Source organism: Nicotiana tabacum, chromosome 14, assembly GCF_000715075.1.
Source record: "Nicotiana tabacum cultivar K326 chromosome 14, ASM71507v2, whole genome shotgun sequence".
In the NCBI taxonomy this organism is placed as follows: domain Eukaryota; kingdom Viridiplantae; phylum Streptophyta; class Magnoliopsida; order Solanales; family Solanaceae; genus Nicotiana; species Nicotiana tabacum.
In genome coordinates this window covers 66682474-66697876 of record NC_134093.1, presented here as the reverse complement: position 1 = coordinate 66697876, position 15403 = coordinate 66682474, and the positions used below count along the sequence as shown (strand labels likewise).

The window sequence follows — 15403 nt, the reverse complement described above, 5'->3', positions numbered from 1 at the left end:
ATGCCTAGACTTCAAGTCAAATTCGATTAAAGACTGTTATGCCAAATTGTGTGAAAAGCCTCTATGTGCCTTGAATTCTAAATTGCTCACATGTGAAATGAAGAGTCTTGAATGAAAACCGTATTGTTATTGATGATAATAAAAATGTTGGATTGTGGAAAAGAACTTGAATTATGAAATAAGGCCAAGTGCCAAGAACGACTTTATAATTAAAGCCAGTTGTGCCAATGTGCTGAAAAGATGGGAAAGAAATATGAAGTTAGATGATCGATCGAAATGGTTGATGTCTCAAATGAGATGGCTTAGCCGATCGGGACGAGATCGGAGTCCATGTAATAACACAGTGGTATTGCGAGTGAAATTGTGAACATGGTTGATGTCTCAAATGAGATGGCTTAGCCGATCGGGCTGAGATCGGACTCCGTGTAATAACACGGTGGTATTGTGAATGAAATAGTGAATATGATTGATGTCTCAAATGAGATGGCTTAGTTGATCGGGCCGAGATCGGACTCCGTGTAAGAACACGGTGGTATTGTGGATTGTGGCAATTTGGTACTAAAAACATCCAACCTAATAATGCGGGAATTGACTTAAAAAGCTATGTGATCCTTAACTTGATGTTTTAATATTATTTAAAGCTCTTATTGAATTCTTGACTGTTCCTCTTGTATTATTATTCATTCTATTGAGATGGTGTTTAACTATACATACTAGTGTTATTCGACAGTACTAACGTCCCTTTTGCCGGGGGCGCTACATCTTTAAATGGATGCAGGTGGTTCCATAGCAGACATTGTTGATCACCTATAGGTGTTGCATCCTCTTCTCAACGAACTCGGTGAGCCCCATTTCATTCCGGGGTTATGTAATATATCTTTTGTTTATATTATTGTACTTTTTGAGGTATAGCCGGGGCCTTGTTGTCGGCACCTTCTTTACATTCTTTTGCATCTTTAGAGGCCCTGTAGACGCTATGTGGGTTGTATATGGTGCTAGAAAGGTCAAACAGATTATGTTGTATGTTGGATTTTTGTTCCACTAAACCACAAAATGTATGTATTTTGAAACTTAACAAGGAAGTAGCAAAAAATGAAATGGTTTAGTAATGTCTATATATATATGGTCCTTCTACCGTTTAGCTAATAAAAACATGCCTTCTCTTATCATAAGCAAGTTGGGTAGAAAGTGTCTAACATGCTTGATCGATCGGGCCCACTCGGTTGTGCGCCGGTCGCGCTCCTCGATTTTGGGGCATGACAAAAATCATGAATCGCACATTGATTCAAGCTTAATGAACTAATGAACTTTCAACTTCTAAAACTAATGTCGAATCATATCAAACCAACTTCGAATGACCTCAAATTTTGCACACAAGTCATAAATGACACAACAGACCTATTCCAACTTGCGGAATCGAAATCCGACCCCGATATCGACAAAATCAACTCTCGGTTAAACCTCTCAACCTTCCAAACCTTCAACTTTTCCAACTTTCGCCAATTCAAGCCAAAACGACATGCAGGCCTCCAAATCAATATCCGAACATACGCCTAAGTTCAAAATTACCATATGAAACTATCAGAACCATCAAAACTCTATTTCAGAGTCGTCTACACAAAAGTCAAATTCTGGTCAACTCTTTCAACTTAAGCTTCCAACTTTGGGACTAAGTGTCCCAATTCACTTCGAAATGCTCCCGAAACCAAACCAACCACCCCGGCAAGTCACATAACCACAATTGAACATAGAGGAGGCAAAAAATAGGGGAACGATGCTAAAATACTCAAAACGACCAGCCGGTCGTTATGGGGCCATCTAGTATATCAAACAATTAATTGTTCCCAACAAACAATATCTTAAGATTAAATAATATGCAGTATACGAACATTATTAGAGAATGATTATTCACACCAATATTTACGAGATCAAACAATTACACATTAAGAAAAATTAGTTATAAAAAAAGGAAATAGACAAAATGAAAATAGTAAAGGTCTAACGCGCAAGATCGCAAAGTGACCATCATTCACCCGGACACCCTATAATCAGAATAATTGGTTACTCTATCTCATTAATCCCACGCACTCTTGTTCGAAAATAGGAAAATTTTGGCCAAAAGAATAAAGAATTGAATGAATGAAACAATTAGAAAGAGAGAAAACACAACAATCTTTACTAATGATAAAGAAGTAAGGGTTGAGCTAGACTATTCGGTTTGGAAGGAACCCGATAGCTATTGCTAATATTCTATTACCCAATAATCAAGAGGAGTTTAGTGGGAAGTTGAGAACCCATAAACTACACTTGTAGATTCTAGAGCTGAAAAGGGTCGCTTGTTGAGGGTATGTAGATTCTAGAGTTACCATTTTCTTGATTCTTTCAGCTGCAAATGTGCAAAAAATAGTCTTGGGTATACGGCTATACAGACATAGATAATTAGTGGGTTTGTTGTCAAATTTGGTATGGATCGATAGTCGTAGAGATTTTATCTTGAGGGTTTGATCAAGATTGAATTTTCAGCTGAATCTTAAGTGGGGTTTATTTTGTGCTGAAAACCTGAAGTGTGGTTTGTTCAAAAATTGAATTTTGTGCATAATTTGAGGGAATGGATGAGACAACAACTTCAGGTGAAGGTGCAACAGCCCCAACAGAGGAGTTGCTAAAGAAAATCCAAGAATTAGAGGCAGGGCATGCTCAGCTGAAAAAGGAGATGTCTAAGCTTATGGTTTCAAATGATGGTAGAAGATCAGAGAGGCAAAGGTCTCATTCTATTTCCCCTCAACGGCCCCCTCGCCTTAGGGGTTCTGCTGCTGGTTTTGATGCATTGTGGAAGAGGGGCTCCACTTCTTTCCGGCATTCGTCACCTTTGCAAAGAGAGAGTAATAGTAAAAGTGAGCCTTGTGGTGGAGGTGCAGGTCCAGCTGCAGTCAAGTTTACTGATAGACAGTACTTGAGCATTTTGCAATCAATGGGACAAGCAATCCATATATTTGATCTCAATTTTCGCGTTATTTACTGGTGAGTACTTGCTATTTGTGGAAGTATGTCTGCTCGATTCTCTTCTGTTTTAGTCTTCTTCTTTTTGTTCCAGATTTTAGTTATAAACACTAATTTTTATAGTATCAATATCGTTTAACATGTTGTAGCAAAGTTATTTCTTCTTTTTAGTGTTCAGCATCTTTGCTGATTGCCTTTCCTTTTTTGGCTTGAACTCGGGAGAGAAAAGAAGGAAAGATAGTTTATTAAGCATGTAGGTATATAGCATGGATACCGGATACCTTTTCCATCAAATTAACAACAACAACAACAACCCAGTAAAATCCCACTAATGGGGTCTGGGGAGGGTAGTGTGTACGCAGACCTTACCCCTACCCGAAAGAGTAGAGAGGCTGTTTCCGAAAGACCCTCGGCTCAAAAAATTAAAAGACAAAAGGACAAAAAGGGAGCCAATATTAGTATCACAACAACAATCATAGGATAAATAGGAACACCATGAAATCCAGAAGAAAGATGCAAAGCAAAGGGAGACGATATTAGTAAATATTAGTATCACCACAACAGTCATAAGAAAAATAGGAACGCCATGAAATCTAGAAGAAAGATGCAAAGGAAAAGCGATAGCTAGTAAATAGGACATGCACTGAAAAGCGAAATAGTAAGCCACAACATTCCCACTAGCTATTTTAGACAAAAATCCTACATGGCTAGTCCCACCATGGTACGAAGTAAGGCACGACTCAACTACCTCGTAACCTACAACCCTAATACTCGACCTTTTCTATCAAATTGAGTCCTTAAATTGTATTTACTACCTAGTTGCGACTAAGGCTTAGTTGGGTTGGTATGCTTTTGTTAGGTCCATGTTTGCTAGGGATCTTTGAGTTCGTCCAAAGATTTGTATATCAGTAAGCTGTAGCGAACCTCTATGTCACGACCCAAAATCCCACCAATGATCGTGAGGGCACTTAACGCGCTGGCTACGCGAACCAATCACCAAACAACCGAATAAACAACAGTATTGAAGCAATATATCAAGTCTAATAGAGATTTATAGCATAAATAAGTCTAGAATCGGCACCAATACGCAGAAATCAGTTATATGATCCCCAGGAACTGGTGTCAACGAGTATATGAGCTCTAAGGGCATCTCCAACCTTTACCCCCATTTTGGTCCCCAAAATGGGGATTTTCCCATTTTGGGGACAACTTACTCCAAGCATTCCCCCATTTTTCCCCCCAAAAGAGAATATTCTTTTTTATATTCTTCTTTCTTCTATATTATATTATTATCTTTCATTTCAATTTTATTTTTTAATTTCACTAGAACATCGATTTGCAAATATTGAGAAGGCAGTAAGAAAATTAAATGGATGTGTACGTCAAGTAGAAATGTTGCGTCCTAGTGGTGCTTCAGAGCAAGACATTGTGAGTATTTATTTTGTAGTTACTTATACTTTATTTGTATATATTTACTTATTGTTTTTCTTATCTTTTTTCAAACATTGCAGCTTACACAAGCAAAAGCTTTATTTATGCAAGATCCAAACTTCAAAAAAGGATTTAAATTTGATCATGTGTGCTCTAATAAAGGATTTTGAGAAATTTAACGATGGCAATATTGAAAGAAATAAAACAAGAAAGCAAAATGATGCTAATATATCATCGGACTCTGAGGCTCGTGCCCCTGATTCACCCTGTGTATCATCTCCTAACTTATCATTTTCAGTAAATTTAAATGAGGATGTTGCAGGTGATTCCACACCATCACAACGATCAAGTGGGGTGAAGAAAGCAAAAATGAAGAGAAAAATCGACGATGATTATATGAAGATAGTCGAATCACAAAATAATCGAATTGTTGAGGCGATGAATAGTGCAACTGAGAGACAAAAAGAAACAAATGACATTGAAAGAGAAAAAATAAGACTAAAAGAATTGAAATATGATCGTAAAATTATGTCCATGGATGTGGATTCTGTTTTGGATCCAGTTCGTCGTGAATATTTGCGGCAAGAACAACAAATAATGTATAAAAGAAGTCAACAACCACAACAGTCACAACCACAACAATCATCTGCCCCATTCACTCAGTACTATAATAATTTTGGTGTATCTGAAAACGACATGTCTCGCTACTAAATTATTATGTTATTTAACGTAGTTTCAATTTTAATGTATTTTAATTTAATGTATTTTCAATTTTAATATATTTCTAATTTTAATGTATTTTCAATTTTAATGTATTTTAATTTAATATATTTTCAATTTTAATGTATTTTAATTTAATGTATTTTCAATTTTAATGTATTTCCAATTTTAATGTATTTTCAATTTTAATGTATTTTAATTTTAGCAACATCAAATATTTTATATTTGCACCTTTCATTTTTTGTGATGGTTATATCTTTTTCATACAATTATAACTCATAATAAAATTAACTACCAATTTTACATAAAAAAAAATAGATGCACGATAATTAATTTTTCAAAATTATACGTCAAAGTTAAGATGAAAAATTAATTAGGTAAATATATTATATAAACATAATTAAGTATATATAAAAAGATAAATTAAAAGATTAAATAATAAAAATAAAAATATTTTAATGGGCAATAGTAAATAGGGAGATGAATAGTGTGTCCCCAAATTTGGGAAGACACTATTCACTCCCCATTTTGGGGACAAAAATGGGGAAGGGTTGGAGTGAAACCCCATTTTGGGGACAAGGTTGGAGTTGCTCTAAGAGTGTCGAAATACAATAGTCTGAAATAGACAATAGTTTCAAAATAGGAAAAGAAGGTGACTTCGAGGTCTGCGGATGAACAAGCTGCACTACCTCGAGTCTCTTAGCACCACAATAATCTACTCCTCAGCTCTGCTAGTGCCAACACCTGGAGTATGAGTATAACCGATCCAATGTACTCAGTATCCAGATTAACCTCGGCGAAGTAGTAGCGAGATTGGTCAACTGATAATTACTGTCATAACTTGAATAGTCCATGAATAAATACAACACAAGAATCTAACAGAAACAGTGTATACGATGATCCGATATAATTAACAGAAATAATATCAAGCTTTTATATAAGAAATTATCAAAACTCACATTGGTTCAATGAGTCTAACATATAAAGATGATATGCATCACAAAGTGTTATTATAAAGGGAAAATGCATAAAGTACCCATTAAACTTGTCCGGAAAAATCATTTACACACCTAAACTTTACGGGCGACCTTTTACCCCCTTATTCTAAACTTAAGTGAGTTTAATACCCTCTTGAGTGATGACCTGGCGTGAAAAGTGTAGTTCATTTCGTAGATGCGCGTGAAGGCAAAAAAAACAACCACTTAAAACTAATTTAATTGTCCAGGTGTCACTTTCCTATTGGATATTATAACTAATTAAACTTAATACTAATTTTTTCTCTTTTCTTATTCATTTTTCTTTTCTTTTTCGTTTTTTTTCTCTTTCTTCATTTTAACAGAAGCAGTGAACCAATGGCTCTGGCTTGGCTAAAATATTCATTTCCGGTGACCTTATTCTTATCTCCGTCCTTCTCCAATTGAGATTTTCTCCATCCGATTTTTCATGTATTTGCTGAAAAATACTTTTTTAGAACCAGAAATAGCGTTGAAAAGAAGACAAGGTGTCACCGGAAAATTCTCCGGCCGGATAAAATTTATAGGTCCTTAACTAATGGCTCTATATCTCAGGTTTCGTTCACTCTTCCAATACAAAACTAGGAGGAATAAAGTGACAAAAATTCTCCTAAGTAAACCCAGACGAAGGGAATTATGAGCACAAACCCACCTTGTCAAAAAATACGGTACCGACGACACCAAGCTTTCCGGCCAACCCAACATTTCTCTCTGTCCCAAGCTTTCCGGCCCTTTTTCTCCTTAATTTCGTGTAATGTCAAAGCCACAAATAAATTTATCTACAACGAAAAAAGAAGAATGGAGATAAAGTTGATGGTTCCTCCTGTTGTTCTCCAAAACTCAAAAATATGAAAAATGGACAAAATCCCGAAATTTAGATTTAAAATGCCCCTGCCAGCACTCTACCCTCTGCGAACGCAACACAAGCCTCGTGTTCGCGAAGCACAAACTGCCTCCCCGAAATTCACCTATCGTGATCGCAGGAAGACCCTCTCGATCGCGAAGCTTCGCCTGACTCCCCTATGCTAACGCGATTGAACCTTCGCGAATGCGATGCCTCAGTGACCTCCAGCCTTCGCGCACGCGACCACCCCTTCGCAAACGCAAAGCACAACAGCTCCAGCCCAAATCCTTCATCGCAAGCGCGGGACACGCCAAACATCAGAAAATCTGCCAACGCGATGAACACCAGAAAATCTGCCAACACCAAACATGCTCCGGGTGGTCCGAAACTTACCCGATCCCCCGAGACCCCATCCAATCATACCAACAAGTCCATAAACACTACCGGGACCTATCCAAAGCCTCAAAACACATATGGAAACATCAGATCACATCTAAGAATCAAAGACCAAACCACGCATTGAACTCTCTTAACTTCATAAGCTTCTAAACTTCCATCCAAGCGTCCGATTCATACTTAGTCATTTCGAATCACAACCAAACTTTGTATACAAGTTCCATTCAATAAAATGAACTTAACTACATTCGCGTAGCAACAATCGGAATCCGATAACCCTAAAGTCAACAATCGGTCAAACTTAAGAACTCTCTAATTCTTCAAATTCCCAACTTTCGTAAATAAAGCCAAAATCTTCTAGGAACATCGAAAACCAAATCTGAACATATGCCCAAGTCCAAAATTACCATACGAACCTATTGGAACATTCAAATCACTAATCCGAAGTCGTTTATTCAAAAGTCAAACCTTGGTCAACTCTTACAATTTAAGGCTTCCAAAATGAAACTAAGTGTTCCAAATCACTCCCGAACCCCACGAAAACCAAATCATCCATCGCCGCAAGTCATATAACGTCAAATGAACATACGGGATGCATCAAATAAGAAAATGAGGTTCTAATACTCAAAACGACCGGTCGGCTTGTTACACAGAACGCCAATAACTCTTTAAAAATGAACTATTGAGTATAGGAAATAAACTAGTCCTAATGGAGTGGAATGGAAATTGAGGATTCATATGGACGACCACAACTAGTTGGGATAGATGCGCAGTTGTTGAATCTTAAAAATGTAGGACCAAACTGGGACTACAGAATTTACTTCCTTTGCGAAATTGGGTTGTAATTGTTGTGCAGGAATCAAAGTGCTGAACAACTATATGGTTATTCAGCTGCCGAAGCTCTTGGGCGGAATCTTCTTGAGCTAATAGCAGATCCTAAGGATCATGCTGTGGCAAAAATCATTTTATACCGAGTGGCAAAGGGTGAGAATTGGACTGGACAATTTCCTGTGAGGAATAAGCTAGGGGACAGATTTTTAATCGTAGCAACGATACCCCTCTTTATGATGATGATGGTACATTTATTGGTATTATTTGTGTATCAAGTGACGTGAGGCCATTTCAAGAAACATCTACAGAGGTGAAGCATATCGAAGCTGATAAAAGTTCTGGTAGGCCTAGAAGCATTGCTTCTGTGAGACTTGGACTTAATCCACAGCAACCTCTGCAAGTTGCCATTGCCTCCAAAATATCGAGTTTGGTTAGTATGGAGTTGTTTGGCATGCTTTCTTTTTCTATTTTTGCTTTTGTTTTTTCTTGTTTGTATGAGGTGGGCATGTGCTAACATGATGGAAACATCAAATAGGCTTCAAAGGTGAGCAACAAGGTTAAGTCAAAAATGAAAACTGGAGAGGGCTGCGTTCTTCGGGAAGGTGGAAGTGGATATGGTCACCATTCTGATCATGCTTTTTCTGACGCTGCTCTATCAGATCACAGGGAAGATGCAAATCCAAGTGGAGCGAGTACACCCAGGGGAGATGTTCATGTTTCTCCATTTGAGGTATTCTCCAATGTTGAGCACTCTCCAGAAAAACCCTCAAGAGACTCGGGGGATGAGAGTGAGGGAAAACCGGGGATTTCTAAGATTATAACTTCAAAGGCAGAGGCATGGATGGTTAAGAAGAACTTATCATGGCCATGGAAAGGCAATGAGCGGGAAGTGTTAGAGGCAAAGACTACACGCTTTGTTTGGCCCTGGCTAAACGACGACCAAGATAATGAGTGGAATCATTGCAAGAGTTGTAATGCAGTGTCAACATCAGACGATCAGGTTATTGAAAGTAACCGTACAACGACCAATGAGGCTTGGGGATCCTGGTCATCGTCATTTAATGTTAATAGCACAAGCAGTGCTAGTAGTAGCGATAGTACCAGTAGTACTGCTGGTAATAAAGTGGATACTGATGCTGACTGCTTGGATTATGAAATCTTGTGGGAGGACTTGACAATTGGAGAACATATTGGACAGGGTACGTCAAATTCTTGTTTATCGGTAAAATTTTCAGAGATAAGTCTATCAGTTGTGCAGACCTTTTCCTCTTGTTAAGGCATTAATAAGCATGTATGATTCTATCACTCTGTTTTACAGTACTTTTAGACGTTCAGCCAAATATCAGAAGCTTGGACAAAATTTTACACTAATTACTTCTATGCATATTTGCGAAGCTTACACACTAATTTCACAATGAAGATTCCCTGTTGTGTTACAGCTATCAGATTTATGTCTTTTGTGGTTCTACTAGAGTTTATCATGTTTTCTGTTTCATCATTCTCACTTTTACTTTGTTTATATTTCACTAGGTTCTTGTGGAACTGTTTATCATGGGCTGTGGTTCGGATCAGTACGTTCTCTGGCTCTTTTATGAAATTCCATTCATAGAGAATGTCCTAAGAAGCTCTGTTTAAGTGTTTTCAAACATACTGTGGCATGATGAAATCTCTTGTTATCAAATATTGCGTGTTTTAGTTATCAAGTTGACAGGAGCTTACACTTATCCCCAAAAAAAAGGCAACAAAGGGCGAAACTCTAGCTGCTTTTTCTCATTATACGCTCCATTTCAATTTAATGTTTAAAACTTTAAGTTTCTTTAAGCCAGTATTTGAATAGTGTTTGACATGTCACTTCTCATTTTCTATGACTGTCATTTGAGTTCTAGATTAACTGGTTACTTTAAAGGAGCGGAACAGCCAGTAAGAAGTGATTGTGCTGCTTCACTTTTGTAAAGTGATGTCTTTGTTTTGCAGGATGTTGCGGTTAAAGTATTTTCCAAGCAAGAATATTCTGATGATGTCATATATTCCTTTAGACAGGAGGTCAGTATGGTTCTCATGAATAAATTGTGAAAAGCTTTTACTTGTTTCCATATTGAAAATTGCTTTTCTGTAGCATTTGGCGTAACCGGTAAAGTTGCTGCCATGTGATCAGGAGGTCACGGGTTCAAGTCGTGGAAACAGCCTCTTGCAGAAATGCAGGGTAAGGCTGCGTACAATAGACCCTTGTGGTCCAGCCCTTCTCCGGACCCGAGCATAGCGGGAGCTTAGTGCACCGGGCTGCCCTTTTCATAGCACTTAAGCTATATCACAGTTATTATTGAGTATTATGGGCTCTCAATTGGTAAGAGTAGAATGAATAGAACTTTTCATAACCCTGAGCAGCGTTGTTCTCTTCCTCATCATTGATGTGTTTGAGATTTGCATTTTCTTGTATGATGGACCTAAAACGTATGACTCTAGATAACCGTAGATAAAAACAGTAAAGGTACTAGTTGAATTTTAATAAGTTGTAGAATTTGTTTGAAAAGCCACTTAATCAAACTAACCTATCTAATGCTAATAGTGAATTAATATTCTTAAGCTGTCGCTTTACACACTCCACATCTGCTGTGAAGTTCTATGCATTAACCACTCACTTTGAAAAGTACTAGAAGATCTCTGCTTGGAAATACTTCTCTTGCTCGTGTCCTAACTTCTGTGAAGATCTCAAATAAAACTTCCTTGGTTCTATAGTTCTCCTTTTTGTTTTGATTACTTTTCATCTGGATTCCTGCTTTCACTTTCTGCTTAGGTGCTGACTAGTATTGTATTAGAGGGTTCCTGTTAGGAAAAGCGTTATTATAATAAAGCACTTTATCTTATCATTTCATGTGATATTTGCATATAATCATCTGAAAGATTCTTCTAAATATGTCCTTCTAGAAGGGTTTTGTGCGAGATATAACATATCCTTTTCAGTTTCAAATTAAATAATGGTGATTGGTTTTCTACGGTTATTCTTGATCACCAAGCATTTCTAAGAGATATTATGCTTGCTAATCTTAGGTGTCACTGATGAAACGTCTCCGACATCCAAATATTCTTCTTTTCATGGGTGCGGTAACTTCATCTCAACACCTCTGCATTGTCACAGAGTTCCTGCCACGGTCAATTTCAGTTCTTAAAACCAATTTGTTAAGCTCGTATTTTTTGTCATGTCTCTATTATTATGATGATATCATATAATTTACAAACCATTTCCGTTTTCCATTTATGCAGAGGAAGTTTGTTTAGGTTACTACAGAGGAATGCATCCAAACTAGAATGGAGACGGCGTATTCAAATGGCTTTAGATATAGTGAGTTCCTATGAAATCTGTAATACCTAGAACATTTCATATTATCATGAGTAGCATCCATTATTTCTTCTGGAAAAAGTATCATTTTTATTTTTCCTCTTCAAGATCTTCTGACTTGTAAGATTGTGCTTTCTTTTGTTCAAGATCAACTGGAATTTGGCATTACCATGGTAAATCATGTTATTCGACTGTAATGTGTTTCTTTATGCTGCTTCTTCAGGCTCGTGGCATGAACTATCTTCATCATTTCAACCCACCTATAGTTCATCGGGATCTGAAGTCTTCGAATCTTCTTGTGGACAAGAATTGGACCGTTAAGGTTACACTATCATTTTACTGCTGATTTTCCTTGCCAGACTCCTAAACCTCTGTCACTTAGAGGTTCTAGTTGTATTGAGGTTCTCACTATGCAAGTATCTATAGGTTGGGGACTTTGGTCTGTCACGTCTTAAGCACGAGACATATCTAACAACAAAGAGTGGGAAAGGAACGGTATTCAACTTGAACTGAGGACCTCTTTTTCTTAGCATATATATTAGCTACTTTAGTTCACCTGCATATTCGAACTTCAAGTGCCTTGGCTGACTTTATGTCAAACTTCATTTCTCTTGCAGCCACAATGGATGGCTCCAGAAGTTCTTCGCAATGAACCTTCAGATGAGAAGTATGCCAACAATAAGAGTTTAAATCATGATATTGATGAATTTCATGAAGATTCCTGAGTAAATAATGATATTGTTTCTTAAATGGATGTGCATCCAGGGCTGATATATACAGTTTCGGTGTGATACTATGGGAACTTGCCACGGAAAAGATCCCTTGGGATAACCTCAACTCGATGCAGGTATTTTCATCTTCTCTCTGAAACTTCACTTGGATTACATACCATAAAATTCCCTTGCTTGGTCCAGATTGGAAACACCCCACCCCCTCCAAGAAGAATATAGCCCAAAGATGAAAAATCGAAAGGAAATGTATTCTTATAGTTGAGCATCTGAGAACAATTATTTGGAGTCACTTCAGGTGATCAGAGCAGTAGGATTCATGAATCAGCGGCTAGATATCCCGAAGGATGTTAATCCACAGTGGGCTTCTATTATAGAGAGCTGTTGGCATAGGTTTGTATCTTATTCTTGTCGTCATTACGATTTGGTTAATTGAAGCAAATAGGCTTTTTAAGAAAATAGTTATTGCCCTGTTTATACTCGAGTTTTGTGTCCTTGACAAGCTGTACTGGCACAAAATCCAAACATATAAAGATGTTTCATCATGATTGGGGAAAATAAAATGGAATAACTTGAAAATATATAACCTGAGTGAAGCTCTTCCACAAAAATAATTCATACTTGATGTCTGTAAACCAGAAGGCTTTATTTGCTTAATGTGGTACATCATTTGTTCAAAAGACGGAGTTCTAGTAAATTTATGTTTAGAGGTGACACATCAAAATTACTGGCTGCAACATATTTGGTGCACTGGCTAAATCATTAAGCACCTTGACTGCAAGATCAATGTATCTTTCTTCTAAATCACTTCTGTTAGAACATTATTATGCATATAATTTAACTGATATGCAACTTCTTTGATTTGTCCGCCTCAGTGAGCCACAACTACGCCCAACATTCCTAGAGTTGGTAGATAAACTAAAGGATCTGCTGAGACAGTGTGCCATTCAGGCCCAGGCAGCACGTAATGTTAATGTTGCAGGAGATAGCAGCCAGAAAGAACTATAGATAAAGATGGTTGTGCAATTCTGCTAAATTTCCAGCAGATACACTGATAGCTCTTAACTGTTGCTTGGAAGTGTCACTAGTTCCCGAATTGCTTGTGTTGTCGGATCCAAGATTTGGTGAAAAATGTCACTGCAAGGAAATTTGATGGAAAAGATAGCAGCTGTTGTTTATCGTTGTCAAGGCAGAACTTCATAAATCCAATGGGATATTGCGTATGTGAAATCACAACTTTCATGTCTAGTGTGTGAACCGAACTCGTCTCCGGATCATACTGTGGCACTGTGTTAAACCATCACCTCAAGTTTGGGCTGTGCCTTGCAACTATAAGTTTGCTTGTCGTAAAGGTCGTGATCTTTCAACCGAGGTTGTATGTATTGAGGTTCAAAAAGAGCATCTATAACAAAAATGAACGTTGTTTGTTTGTACTTTGCCTGCCCCTAAACTCACCTCACTAAGTGTTTTTTCTTTCTTCATGTCTAGTTTACCATGTGTGCCTTTAAGAACAGAGAATGAGATCATCGCAGAAGACTAAGCCTAGCATATGTCCCTACAGAGTTGCTCTCTTTCTGCAAACTTATTCAGCGGCATGAAAAACTAGCGGTGCTCTCATCTTAATATTAAGCTGTGGGAAAAGGAGTCAGACAAAAACAATCCTCATTTCTTGAATTCAGTATTAGTACATTTAAAGACATGAGATGGGTGAAAACATATAACAAAACCACTTGTTGTACACCTGTTGCAGCAAAAGTGAAAGAAACTGCATCACAGATTTACAATCAACCAACTGAAACAAGAGATTCCTTCTCCCTGCTACAAACAATTTATTTATCGTGGATTGAGAGAGCAGCAAAAGCTATCTTGAGAACAGAAAAGAGACCCTTGTCTCTGTTAAGTTTGGGATGGCTGTACGGAGTGCTCAGTTTGCGCATAGGGAAATGTAATATGAAAGTCGTGTTAGATCTAAGTTGATTTTAATGATGCAGAATAACGAATTATTCTTTACGTGCAGAAATATTTCTTGAGCAATAGAAAATAGGCATAAAAGAATCAAGACGAAAAAGGAAGGAGTAGCGGAAAATCAAAGGCAAAATCAATTAAGGATTTGGCCTGAGATCAAGGAGGATATTATAGGAAGGACCTCAATCAAAGGAAATCAAGGGCACAAAATCATGCACTGAAGATTCCTCCATGTAAGGACGTCAATCGAAGCCGAAATCAAGGGATTTGATTTGATATTTCAAATAACGGGAATATCCACTCAACAAAGGAAGAATCACATCAAGACCACAAGTCAAGGCAAATCAACATAAGAAATATTCTATTCTTGGAAAGAATCAATCTACGATTCCTTTATGAGATCAACTCCCTTGGGTTTGCAATCTCTCAAGATTGACAAGTCATGAAGGCCTCACGAAGTATAAATACCCAATGCAATAGCTTGGAACATACATACTTTGAACGAACCACTAAACAAGCATTGTAATTCACTCTAGATCTATTGTGTTACTAGTGAGAGAAGAAAGAGAGAAAAATACTAGTGAGGCATTGTATCAAGAAGCGAGAAGTAACATAGTGACTAAGCTGTTGATGTAAAGCTATATCAACTTTCCTATATCGAGAAACTTCAAATACTGAAAGAGAACACCCTTGCAACCCAAGGGGACTGGACGTAGGATTCACATTGAATCTGAACCAGTATAAAAATCCTAGTGTCTTTAATTCCTGCATTTTATTTCTGCTTTATTTATATTCTGTTCTTACCTTCAGTCGATTAATTAGCAAACTAGTCATCTACTTAGGATACAAAAAAGAAAAATCGACAATTCACCCCTCTATTGTACTTTCAATTGGTATCAGAGCAGCTCTCACACTTTTATCTTTTGCTTAACAGCTAGTGAGAATGTTCATGTCTAACCAAGTAACTATTGGAGCACTCTTTCAAAAAGGGACATCGCAAGTAAGGCCACCATATTTCAATGGACAACACTTCTCCCATTGGAAAGTGCGCATGGAAATTTATGCAAAGTCCTATGATGTCAAAGTATGACGTGTTATCAAAAAGAAGAATTATCCACTGCTAGCAGCAGCTCAACCA

General features: G+C 37.5%; 1 pseudogene; it reads left to right on the top strand.

Moving 5' to 3' along the window:
- The first annotated feature begins 2471 nt into the window (after positions 1 to 2471).
- On the top strand, positions 2472 to 13733 carry LOC107803341 (uncharacterized; annotated as a pseudogene).
- Positions 13734 to 15403: the final 1670 nt, after the last annotated feature.